The following is a 13797-nucleotide window of genomic DNA, read 5'->3' on the forward strand; positions in this document are numbered from 1 at the left end:
CATTAAAACCTTATCAAAATTGCTAGTTCAGTACCATAAGTTTAAAACAAATGGGTTGCTCAATTCCTTTTGATGCATCTTCACAGTGTCTCTCACTCTTTTTCTTTTTTTCTATTTTCACTGCCAGCCCCTCATTACCTCTCTTAGGTGGTCTTCCCACCTGCAATTTTCCTTTTCAAATCCATCATATCTGGAAATACGCAGTGACTCTTCACCATCCACTGAGCTACATATGCACCTTACCGCAGTAAAGCCCTATCTTATCTGATGGCTTTGCTCACTATAACCCTTATGCATCCCCTGCAAGTAGCCTCACCTGGGTCACTGTGGGTTACCTACAAATTTTCCATAATTTCCCACATCTGTCCTGTTCCCTTAACCTTCTCTGTCTCAAATATGGCCACCTGCATTAAAATGCCCCTTTGCACATCTGTGTAGGCATGCACCCACACGCACACACCTTTGCATAGCTGCCTCCTTTTCCTCCTCCCCACTCTGGTTCTGTCAACACATCCCTTTCCTCAAGAGCACTTTCCTGAAACTTCAGATGACATCAAACTCTTCCTTTGGACAATTTTATGGTAATTTTATGGTATCATAGGTGAATGTGTAGCAATTTATGTGTTCCTGGTTAAGTAGATTTATAAGTTATATTATCTAGTCTAACTAAAGTTAGAATAGTTTAGGGGGAAAAATCCCACAGAGATAATAAGGATTAGAGATGATACTAATAAAATAAGCTAAAATAAACACAAAACAAATGACAAAGATGAGATTTTTCTCTTACATGGATTTTGTGGTTAAAAACAAGTATAGAAACTAGTAACAAAAACAAATGATGATCTATTGAAATCTAACATGAAATTAGCCAAAGGAGTTTGAAAATGTAAAGACAATCTGAAATATAGTTACCATGATAAAAAATGAAACCTCATCCTAAATGCACATAATACCTTCAGATATAAAAGTGTGAAAATATTACATGTGTGAGACAAACAAGTATTAATGTACATGCTCATTTTTTTCAATAAACTGATAGAATAAGAAGGCTTGCATGATACTTTTCTAGTAAACATTCTAGTAAATATAAGGCCTACAAGAACAAGTATTTTTGTTTTAAATACTGATATATCCCAGAGTCTTACAATACAGGTTCCCAATGAATAATTGAAAAATAAATATCTAAAGTCCTACACCTATATTTTAGCTAGCCATGCAAAAATGCAAAATACTTTTTAACTCATAAAATTATTAGTTCTTTATTCTCTTCTAAAACATTTGTGTTCAGAATACCTACTCTGCTTAAGAAAATATAAAAACTTAGAATCTCTTCTCTGCCTGTCTTAATTCCCCTTTTTCCTCCAGTTTTGTCTTTTATTTTCTATTTAGTGTGCCTGATAATTTTACTAAAAATGTTTTGAAGATACTCCTTGCACAAAACTCTGTGCTAACTATGATCTGTCGTATTAATTAAAACAGAAATAATGAAAACTAATGTGCATATATATCAAGAAAAAAAGATGTTTCATAATATATTACCCTCAACACTCAGAACTGAAAGAAATGCAAATCAGTCTGACTGCCTTCAGATTCAGGTGAAAAATACACAACATTTTTAATTAAAACACTCATTCTCTTAGAAGTGGGTTCTATTAAATCAAACACCATCATAAATGGTTTTCATGCAATGGGAAGACTGGCAAAAGAAGAATCAGGATAACCAATCAAATGGTGTATTTATTTTAAATTATGATTTAAATGGAAAAATGTACACTAGGACATATGTTTTTCCGTAGCAAACACATTAATGTGTATACATCATACAAACTGTGTTTATATACACATAAATCTCAGTACTAATTGGTTATCAGTGTAGGTTCTTAAACATAGGTTCTCTTCTATTAGCTATGGAAAAATCACACGTTTTTATAGGGTAGAAACAACTTTTGTAATATACATTTTTGCAGAAAAAAAAATGTGGCAGATCTAATTAGATTTTGGCACTCCCGGTAGCAGAAAATAGTATTTGAATAATTTGCTTAAAGATATATATTATCATATAATCCAACCACAGAAATAAACCATGTCCAGGAACTTTTCCAAATGACTGAGAAAATAAAGGTGGGATAGGGACACTAACGAAAATGATAGATAAAATTAAAGGCATGTGAAAATTTGCTATCTCTGTTTATCCCTTACGATTACATTCAATTTCCTTTATGGATTGACCCAATGCTACCTTGAGAACCCCTTCCCTCTAGGAACCTGGTTCCAGTTACTTCAGAGTGATTGCCCAACTCACGGTCCCATTCCAATGTATTATTACGTGTGTTAAATTTTAACACTGCTCCCACAGGCTAGAATAGCTCTCCACCACTTCTCTGCCTATCAGAATCCTATGTGTGCAGGCACTAGCGATAGTATCTGGCATTAAAAACAAACAGGCCAGGCACAGTGGCTCACGCCTGTAATCCCAGCACTTTGGGAGGCTGAGGTGGGCAGATCATCTCAGTTCAGGAGTTCGAGACCAGCCTGACCAACATGGAGAAACCCCATCTCTACTAAAAATACAAAATTAGTCGGGCAAGGTGGCATGTGCATGTAATCCCAGCTACTCTAGAGGCTGAGCATGAGAATCGCTTCAACCCGGGAGGCAGGGATTGTGGTGAGCTGAGCGCACCATTGCACTCTAGCCTGGGCAACAAGAGCAAAACTCCATCTCAAAAACAAACAACAACAACAAAAACAAAAATAAACAAACAAAAAACCCAAACAGCTCTTGCCCTCAAAGAGTTTGCTGTTTATTAAGGAGAGGAAAGAAACTATAATATGGCTTTATATCAATTAGCCATGTGTTAAATTAGTGGGTTTGCATGTCTTTCTGCTCTGCAAATAAATGATAAATGCCTTGATAATTTGCATATTACTCAAAATAACCTATCACAGTGCTTGCCACAGAACAGGTGCTCAACTAGTATTTATTGAACCAAATTCACTTTGTGTTTTGTTTTTTAAAGTATCTATATATCTATAAATGCTTTTTGAGACAAAATGCATTTTTTTGTATTGAATTTAAGAGTTGGAGAAAAGCATGCTTGAGCTAAAGATAAATGTGGGTTTTGAAACGGAAACACAAATAATTTTAAGCTTTTTCCCCAAAAACTATTGTAGCTAAAGCATTTCCTAATAGGTAAAGTATATGAAGAGACTGACTATGGGCAAAGACTTTTCTGGGGGAAAATGTTTGAAGAGATCATTAAAGGGAAGGGAGACTATAAGAACCCTGCTTAATACTTGACCCTTATCTCCAAGAAGCAGACTTAACAGGAGTATCTTGGGATTCCTAGCCCAGGGTTGAACTCTCACTAACTTTTTGAATATCCAGTGTATATAAACTACAGAAGGAAGGAAATCTTTGGAACTCAGAAAAGCACTCTTTCCAACACTATATTCCGATGAAATTTTCTCATTGCAAAGTTCTAACATATTAGAAACACACTGGAGCTCTTAAGACCCACATAATCCAGAAATGGACAGTAAAATGGCCAAAATGTCAGATCTACTGTTCCCCCTTATTTATTCATCACTTGCAAAGATGAATAAGTGTATGATAAAACATCGTGTGCTTTGGCCTACTAATTTATTATTTTTAAGTTGTAATTACATATTTTCAAAATAAAATCCTAAATATCAACTATGTAATTGCAAAATACAACAATTAGCAAAGTTCTTGTGCATATTTAAGTAAGAAAAGCATGTATCTTTTGGTGATAACGTTTGGGATCCAAGTCAATCCATCATGACAATCACATCTAGAAAAAGATTTCCTGATTCCTTACTGTGCCAGGGATTCCTGATTTGTGAATGATTTCATTTGCTCCTTCCCAGAACACAAGCGCACCGGCAAAGAAGCTGTATGCTCTGTCTGAGGCGCTGGTGTGTCGCTCAAGTGCCGCCTGTGGCATTGACAGATGCGGTTGTGTTACTCATCTTCAGACTCCATGTTAATATGTCAATGACACCAAACACTAAAAGACACTTATGGTACTTTCAGGAACTTCTATGTATACTTCTATTAACATAAACATTAGTAAGGACTACACCGCCAGCTGAGAGAGTAAATATGCCCCAGATTATGAAGCAAAGAGCATTTTATGTAAGTTCTTACATGCTATTGTCATCTAAAGAGGGAAATGTGAGATATTTCAGTTTATCTAAATACTATTCATTTTTTAACTGTAGATACAGTATTATGTTAAATTTAATACACAGATTTAACATATTCAGCTAAAACACTATGAAGAATGATTCACTTCTCCTTTCGGAAACTAGAAATAGGATTCCCTAAATTTAAAGAATCTGAAGAAAAACTGCTATTTGATTCATTCACAGAATTTTCCACAGCCAGTTAAACCTATAGCAGACCATATTAATTTGTTCTTCCGCTGTCATTACATTGTCTGAAATACAGAATCAGCATGACAAAAAGTAGATGTTAAAGAATCAAAGACATCTGTGGAAATAAAAGTGCATTTTTATATAATAAAATTCAGAATCAAAAGCCTTTCAGTGAAAGTTATATTGCATCAGGATATTGCATTAACCATGAAAACAAGAATTACACCAGATGTGCAGTTTTATCTATTTCTTCAGATAAATAGTAGAGCAGTAAACTGGGAAGTTTGTCTGAAAAAAATATATTTTCTGTTTTTTTTTTAAACATTTGCTTTAGAGCCAGGAAGCATTGCTTTAAATGTTTTATGTTAAAAAAAATAAGCAGTGGGTGAATTTAAGAAAATAAGTGCACATGACAAGGACTGATCTATTCATCCTCCAGAGTTGAGGCTCATACATTTAAGAAGTAACATTTTGTAGCAAGTATACCACTCATCTTGTCTATTCATATCTAGAACTATTTAGAGACCTCCACCTAATGGGTAGATAGTTGGAAATGATAGTGATGAACACTTTAAAGCTACTTCCATTTAAAGAAAGGTGCAAACATCTGAGCTCTGTTCCCTTCTGAGTTTCTTTTCCAGATATTTGTCTTCTAGCTGCTTCTGGGAGGAGATGGGAGTGATAAAAGATTTTTTTTTATTAATAATCCTCTCTACAGAATCTCCCGAACAGCAAGGGAAGGAGAAGAAAATAGGCGGCATTCAGAGATACGATACCTATGAATCCAAGTAGACATCCACACTTTTAACCAGACAGGAAAAATATTTAAACCAGATGTTATGTACAGAAAGAAAGAAAAAAATACTCCTGGAAATCAGTGTGAAAATTTCATGAGGGATACTGTAGCATTTGCTCTTGAATTCAGTTGCAACCAGTTATATGCATCTCTAAAACCCAATGTTTCTGTTTATTTTATCACCAGGAAGTGATGCCTCTTCACCATTTTTATTTATTAAGGCTTAAAATTTTAGAAAGGCAGTTCATAACATCACCCTTAGTGAATCTTAAAGACACATCTATCTCTAGAATTCTACAACACAGCCATAGAAATACATCATTTTACATTGGAAAACAGGAGGAGAAATCCTTTCTATGTTTTGTTTAAGCATGTTTTAAAATGCCAAGATATTTAACTTGCTCCTTTAGGAGGCATATATTGTGAATCTACTTTGTTCCAAGCGTTTTGATAGGAGTTGAGAGGAATTTACAGCCAAAGCAGATTGCTGTCAATTGTCCATATCATCATTAAACCAACAGCATGATGTGAGTCCTAAAACAATGAGGCTGTATAAACAGAAAGGTGATAGCCAGTGCTAATGATAACAATAGTAAAAATAATAGCTATCATTTCCTGAGCATACACTTTGGGCCAGAAACGACCCTAAGTGCTCTTTTTAAAAATACTAACTTATTTAATATGCATAGCGACTTTTTGAGCTAGGTAGCATTATTATCCTCACTTTAAAGATAAGAAAATGAGGCCAAGTATGGTGGCTCACACCTGTAATCCCAGCACTTTGGGAGGCAGAGGCTGGCAGACCACCTGAGGTCAGGAGTTCAACACCAGTTTGGCCTACATAGTGAAACTCCATCTCTACTAAAAATAAAAAAATTAGCCGGGTGTGGTGACTTGTGCCTGTAGTCCCAGCTACTCTGGAGGCTGAAGCAGGAGAATCAATTGAACCTGGGAGGCGGAGGTTGCAGTGAGCCCAGATAGCGCCCCTGCACTCCAGCCTGGGCAACAGAGTGAGACTCCATCTCAGAAAAAAAAAAAAAAACAGATAAGGAAATGGAGGCAGAGACTCACTATGCGATGTGTGCAAGAGCAACACAAAAAGGAAATGATGGTGTGAATGTGAAAGCCTCTGTGGTCTGGCCTCTCACGCTGCCCAGGTACCACTCAGCTCTGCTCTAGGTGGGCATCCCAGTGTTCTCAGACCACCCCTGATACAAACACACAATGAAGGGGCACTGACAGATGAGAGGAGAGTGACAGACAGGGTGGGCCTGGGGAAAGCTGTGTAAGAAAATGTTTAATCTGAAGATGATGAAATGTCATTTTCAACAGTTTGTGGGGCTGTCACAAAAACAGGGAATGGAATTATTTAAGTTTTGCCTCAGAAGACAGAATTAGGACAAATAAGTAGAGTGACGCCAAGATGGAACATAAATAATGGCAGTGGTTGCTGTCCCTTTGGTCACTGCTAGATTCCAGGTGCCTAGAACAGAGCCTGTCATATAGTAGGTGCTCAATAAATACATCATTAATATATGAATAAATAAATCAAAAAGGACAACGAAATGTCCAATACTCCTAGCTATCCTGTGAAAGAATCAACTCTCCCACAAAGTAATGCGTTCCCTGTCGCTGAAAGTGTTCAAGAAGTTGGATGGTCATTTGCTATAGGAATTGGGAAGGGAATTGCTGCTTTGAAAAAAAATCTTGAGAAAAAAGCATACTTTATTTAAAAAGTGGAAATGTATTATCATTTGAAAAGCACTAGTTTAGGATCCTTGTCTTCCTACCTCGTCCCGACCAAACACACACACAGACACACACACACACACACACACACACACAGAGTAAAGTACAGCAAACGCTGCCCCTTTCTTCTTCTTAGGGGCTGGACTATGAATAATTAGTAAGTGAGGAAGGGTGGACATGAGTGAAGGAATGGAGAGGAGAAAATGAAAGTTTCCTATAAAATTGTTAAAAGAAAAGAGATAGACCTTGCTTATTAGAGCAAAAGTTTAAAAACATGGAAACCTATCGCAGTCAAAAGTTTGAGAATGTTTTGATACTTCATAAAGCAAACTGTGAGATGTGGAGCTGCAGGCAGTCCAGGGCTATTTTAGAGTAGTTTGAGCTGGAAGAACATTTGCACTAGATCATGGATTCAACTTTCTTTTCATATTTTTTGTATATCAGTTGTTTTCTTTCAATTCTAATTTGACTCTATTTCACAAATATAGTTACATAGTCATAGTGTGCTAATTTAACAAGCAATCCCACTGTGTGGACATGTTTTCAGGGTGGAGGGTGGGAGGGAGGAAGAGAAAGAGGCGAGGTGATTCAGAAACAGATCCTCTTTCCGCTTTCCCCCAACTCTCCCAAATGTACATTCAAGTCCTTCACTTAAATTGGATTTATGGTTTGTAGCTTTGGCATCAGAGCCATACTTTAAATTTCTAAAAAAAGAAAATGCTGGGAAAGGCACTACTCAGCACACATTTTGGCACACTCCTTTCGAATGGCATAGGTAGCCACTGAATTCCTTATCCCTAGGGCTTCTATATTTTTACATTCATGCTTCTTGCTCAGTACCTAAGTTTCCGTTTACCCAAAAGCCTTTGTGTGTGTGTGTGTAACTGATCTGGCACAGGCCTCTGAAAAAAAAAAAAAAAAAAAAAAAAAAACTGCAGGGTCCTGGAGAACCATAGGCCAGAGAAACCTGGAGCTGCAAAGAAGGACAAGATCTGGAAGGTTTGCAGCTAGCCCTCAATGAACCAGGTTTCAAATGAATGCCACGAGGAAACTGAAAAGCAAAACTTTAAAATACCACACTCAGGAACACCGCCTATCACATTCCCATGCCTGTTTTTGGTTTCCTTTAATTTTATAGTACAGTTGTGCAGGGGATAGAAAATCTCACATTTTAAACCAGTTTTAGAATTTCAGGTTAATGCTTCAGAACACGTTTGTGAAAACCAAATAAAAACTCCTCCTTTAATTCCAGCTCTATGAAAAGACTGTTAAGATCCAAATCTACTAGGAAGTTTAAGGTATTTTCTTCCTTAAAACATTGACAGCTTTATGTGGCCATCAGGTTGGATTATATGGAAAAGAGCTCAGCATCGAAAAACACTTTATAGTAATTTATATGATGTCACTGGCCAAGGAAGATGATCATCCTTTAGAAGTAACTATAAAAATGCTTGCTATGAAAAACAAGCTAGAGGCATCACCCTGCCTGACTTCAAAATATACTACAAAGCCATAGTAACTAACACTGCATGATACTGGCATAAAAACAGACACATAGACCAATGGAACAGAATAGAGAGCCCGGAAATGAATCCACACATTTTTGTTCACAAACTCATTTTTGAAAAAGGCACCAAGAACACATTTGGGGAAAAGGACACTTTCTTTAATAAACAGTGCTAGGAAGACTGGATATCCATATGCAAAACCATAGATCCTTATCTCTCACTATATTAAAAAATCAACTGAAAATGTATTAAAGATTTAAATGTAAGACGTAAGACTTGAAACTTTAAAACTACCAGAAGAAATCACTAAAGAATTTCTCAGGACATTGGTCTGAGCAAGAATTTTGGGGTTAAGATCTCAAAAGTGTAAGTAAGAAAAGCAAATATAGATAAATGGGATTATATCAAGCTGACAAACTTCTGCACAGCAGAGGAAGCCACCAACAGAATGGAGACACAATCTACAGAATGAGAAAATAGTTGCCAACTGTCTAACAAGGGATTAATAACCAGAATATATAAGAAACTTGAACAACTCGACCACAACAACAAAACAACAAACCCAATTTAAAAATGGTCAAAGATCTGAATAGACATTCTTAAAAGAAGACATACAAATAGCCAACAGTTATATTTTCAAAATGTTCAACATCACTAATCACCAGAAAAATGCAAATCAAAGCCACAATGAGATACTATCTCACCCCAGTTGACATGGGTATAATCAAAATGAGGAAAATAACATATGCCGGGGAGGATGCAGAGAAAGGGGAACCCTCATATACTTTTTTGTGGGAAAGTAAATTAGTACAGCCACTATGGAAAACAGTATGGAGGTTTCTCAAAAAATAAAAAATGGAACTATCATATGATCCAGCAATCCCACTGCTGGGTATATGAAAAAAAAAAAAAAATCTGTACTCTGTTTGTTGTATCACTCTTCACAATTGCCAGAATATGGGGGTCAATGTCCATCAATGGATGAATGGATAAAGAAAACGTGGCATGTAGATATATTTCATATATATGTGTATATATATATACACACACACATACACACATGCACATATATAATGGAATTTATATAATATACAATGAAATATCATTAAGCCATACAAATGAGTGAAATTCTTTCATTTGCAGCAACATGGATGGAACTGGAGGACTTTACATTAAGTGAAATAAGGCCCAGAAAGACAGATATCTCATATTCTTGTGGGAGCTAAAATAGTTGATCTCACGGAGAGAGCAGAATGGTGGTTTGCAGGGGCTGGGAAGGAGTAGGGGTAAATAATGAAGAAAGGTTTTTTAATGGGCACAAAAGTACAGTTAAATAGAAGGAATAAGGTCTAGTATTTGATAGCACATTAGGGTGACTATAGTTAGCAATAATTTATTGTACATTTCAAAATAGCAGGAAGATTTGGAATGTTCCCCACACAAAGAAATGATAAATGTTTGAGGCAATGGATATCCTAGTTACCCTGATTTGATCATTACACATCGTAGTTATGTATCTAAATATCACATGCCCCAGAAATATGCACAATCATTATGTATCAAAAAATTAACAATAAAAATGCTTGCTATAGATACAAATTGTAGCATCTGGTCATTTTAATCCTGGTGGTTAGTGGAAAGCTTTGGAGAGAAAGTGAGATGAAATTGAGTCAGAGATGGCCAAGATGTGGATGATGGAATGAAGTACCTTTTTCAGGTAAGGAGATGTCCTCCTGAGAGGAAGTCCCAAGTATTTTCTGAAGACAGATGGGTTTGGAGGCTTTGGGGATAACAGTAGGTGAGGCTGATGGCAGTCTGCAGGCAGCTCTGAGCACGCATGAAACTCAAGCTAAAAGTTTGCACACTGAACATTAGAGAAATAGTAAACATATTTTCTCAGCTTTTTCTCAAGAAGTGACCCATCGGAGTCACATTTTAGAGAACGCTGGGAACTGCTGGTAGGGGTAACCTATTCTTCACACAACAGATGCTTGTAAGATAAACGTTAAAATTTTAACCTGAAAAAGTACTGGACTTTATTTCTAAATTTCTAATTCTGAAATTTTAAGCTTTTCTGTGGAGAATGATAGCATTTTCTGTGTGCATATACATACACATAAATATATACATGAATTTGTGTGTGTGTCTGTGTGTGTAAAATTTAAAGTTTGTGCTCAAGAATTGGGAGGCTTTTTAAAAAATTATGTGACTTTAGGTAATTCAATATGATTCCTATTGACATTTCCACAGGCGGCTAATTTAAATAATTTTTAATCAAGCTTACTCTGTTGCCTTATGATGGGAGGATATATAACAAGATCATTAATAGACAATAGCAAAGCTTTAAATCCCTGTCAACATTTTTCTGAAATGTGTTCATGCAGTTAAATAAATGAGCATCTCCCTGATCAACTCAAAGGCAGATAACTGTAAAGGACCACGTGTCTTCAAGATTACCTTCTGATATAGAGCACAACAAAACACTTCTTCAAAGATATAGTTCTTCTTACTTGTGTCTAACGGTGTGAAAGCATCAAATCGAGTATTATTAAATGAACTGTGTCCCCCTAAAACTCATATGTTGAAGTCTTAACCAGAATGAACTACATTTGCAGACAGGGCCCTTAAAAACGTAATTAAGTTAAAATGACGTCATTAGGTTGGGCCTTAGTCCAACAGGTCTGGTATCCTTATAGAAGAGGAGATTAGGACCTCAGACAACTACATATAAAAGACCACATGTAGACCCAGGGTGAAGACAGCATCTACAAGCCAAGGAGAGAGGCCTCAGGAGAAATCAAGCATGCCAGTGCCTTGATCTTGACCTTGCAGCTTTCAGAACTGTGAGAAACACATTTCTGTTATTGAAGCCACTCAGTCTGTGATACTTTGTTAAGGTAGCCCCAGCAGACTAATAGAGGAATTGCCATTAAAAAAAAAAAGTAAAGTTCAACTGCCACGTTCACCGATTTAGAGACAAAACCGGCTTCACTTCAGAGGACTATGCAGCTAATGATGAGAAAAATCTGAGTTGTAACACCCGGCTGCCAGGATAGTTTTTGCCTTTTCTCATTCACTGAAGAAAGAATTTGATATTCACTCTCTGTCTCAACACTTAAGTACTATGATACATTTTCTAGATTTTTAAGTTTAATGGAATTAAAAGATATTTTATGCCCCTGATTTTACTCATGTGAAATATAAATAAATAAATAAAAAAACCAGACATATTTATAAACCCACGTCTGAAGAAATCCATCCATCTCTACATTGGGAAATAGACTGCAAACCACTCGTCAAAGCAAAACATAAAGCTGATGTTTTGTCAGATAAAAGAAAGAGCAAGGGAAATTTACCATGTACTTTTTAACCCAGAAACTTCTAACATACATTATTTCCATCTTTAACCTACCCCATGTAATACATGAAGAAAATCTGGATCTGAGAACGTGCATCATCTGCTTAGTATTGTCTGGTTAATGAGAGAGAGAGAGTTGATTCCAACCTCTACATGTTTCAGGCTCTGAGGGTGCTTTGCAGTGCTACTTAGCCTACACTCATGCATTTTTATCATATTCATCTTTATTCAAATGATTTCCTATGCCTCTACACCTGTCAAAACACTGCCCTATATCAACGTTTAGCTTAAATATCCCCGTTTATGAAATAGTCTCTAATCTTTCCTGTCAAGAACCAGTCTTTGTGTTCCCTAATTATGATATTGTACCAAACCATCTTTGCTGAGTTCTAAAATTCAATTCATTTAAACAATACAAAACCAAAACCAAACCAAAACAAAACAAAAGGCATAGCTCTTTTAGACTAAAAAGTGTAATAGTTAAGTTCTGATATAATTTTTAACATACACGAGGGCTTCAATACTAGATAGGAACAACTGCTTTTCTGCATATTTCAGAGCCTTGCTGAGAAGGTTTGGCTGCTTTTGTCTCATGACTTTCTTTCTTTCTTAAGCAGTCCACGCCTGTAGCACACCTCTAAATTTAATATGTGAAAAGCACTTCCTGTCTTACCTGAAAAAAAAAAAAAACATTGTTCTTGGAAAACGGACTAACGCTGACTGCCCAGGAGTGTGCCAGGGAGAACCATTTGCGGACCTCTGTTCCTCTAAATCCCTCCAGGAAAATGAAATCTATAGGTCCTAAAGTCATCCCAGAAAGGCAGAACTTTAAATAAAAATCCTCAGATCTCGGCGAGAACAGCAGAAAATAGGTTACAACAATATGAGGTGTATCCACAATGCTCTACTCTCACACAACCTCCATGTGGGAACAAAATGTTTCCCAGTCGGAGAGCAGAATTTACGCTTCTATACGTTCATAGAAGCAGACAGGTCAAGGGGTCCTGCAGCTGGGCATTTCCTTGGCGATGCCACACACAGCAAGATGTCCAGGCCCAGAGCCACATGTACTTCTGCCCGCCTTGCTCAGATATCTGCAGCACTGACTCTGGATAAGACAAGATTGGGGGTGGAAGAGGAAAGAACTTGAAGTAGGGGCAAAGGTGGAGCCAGTTACCCTCTCACCAGCTCCCTGAATTGGACAAGGGGCATCACCTTTCAGGAGGCTTTTATTTCTTATTGATAAGAAGACAAGGGGAATAATGTCTACCCCATCGGGGTAGGATCACCAAGATCCAGTGGATGGTGGTTTCAGAACTGTTATCTGGCCTTTAGTATAGGCTAAGCTGAGGTTAAAATTTTTTCTTCTTTTGCTATTTATTTTCACTGTACCTTTTACAGGAAATTAAGTTTGAATTCATAATTCACATCTTCTGTGAAACTGGCAACTATAATACAGAGAGGCAAGTATTTTGTGTAAGGAGACTCACTACCCTCTGCTTTGCACCTCTTCTTCTACAAGAGCCCCTGCAGTCCGGTTACCTTGCTCCAAATGATGCCTGGGCCCTCACATCGCATTGGCCTTCCCTCTCTCCAGTTGTGAGGAACATAACCCAATTCCAGATGTGCCCTCTGGAGATGGGCCCTTTGCTCTCAGCATTCAGATAGTGCCATCCCAGAATACTTTATAGCCGCCACCTTGCAAAAAGCAACGTAATGCCTAGTAATAATACAAGAATGCATCCTTCTCTTTCTGGTCCTCATAGTCTGCTCTGTATCTTCCCATATGCAGTCACCATGCTGGTTGTAATAACAACAGTAATAAGAATGATAGCCATCATTTAGCCATTATTCACTGTGTCAAACACACTACTAAGAATTTTATAATCATTAATTGACATCATCCTTTGAAAACCATGCAAATCTATTATTAATGCACTAATTTTATTTATGTAAATACACAAATCTATATATATTTCTATATATAT

General features: G+C 36.8%; 1 protein-coding gene across 10 annotated transcripts in view; it reads right to left on the bottom strand.

The window, feature by feature from the left end:
• The window catches only part of FGF14 (fibroblast growth factor 14), a 693748-nt gene that overhangs the window by 163093 nt on the left and 516858 nt on the right, over positions 1-13797 (bottom strand). The window lies entirely within an intron of this gene.

The sequence above is a fragment of the Hylobates moloch genome, unplaced genomic scaffold, assembly GCF_009828535.3.
Source record: "Hylobates moloch isolate HMO894 unplaced genomic scaffold, HMol_V3 SCAFFOLD_4, whole genome shotgun sequence".
Lineage (NCBI taxonomy): Eukaryota > Metazoa > Chordata > Mammalia > Primates > Hylobatidae > Hylobates > Hylobates moloch.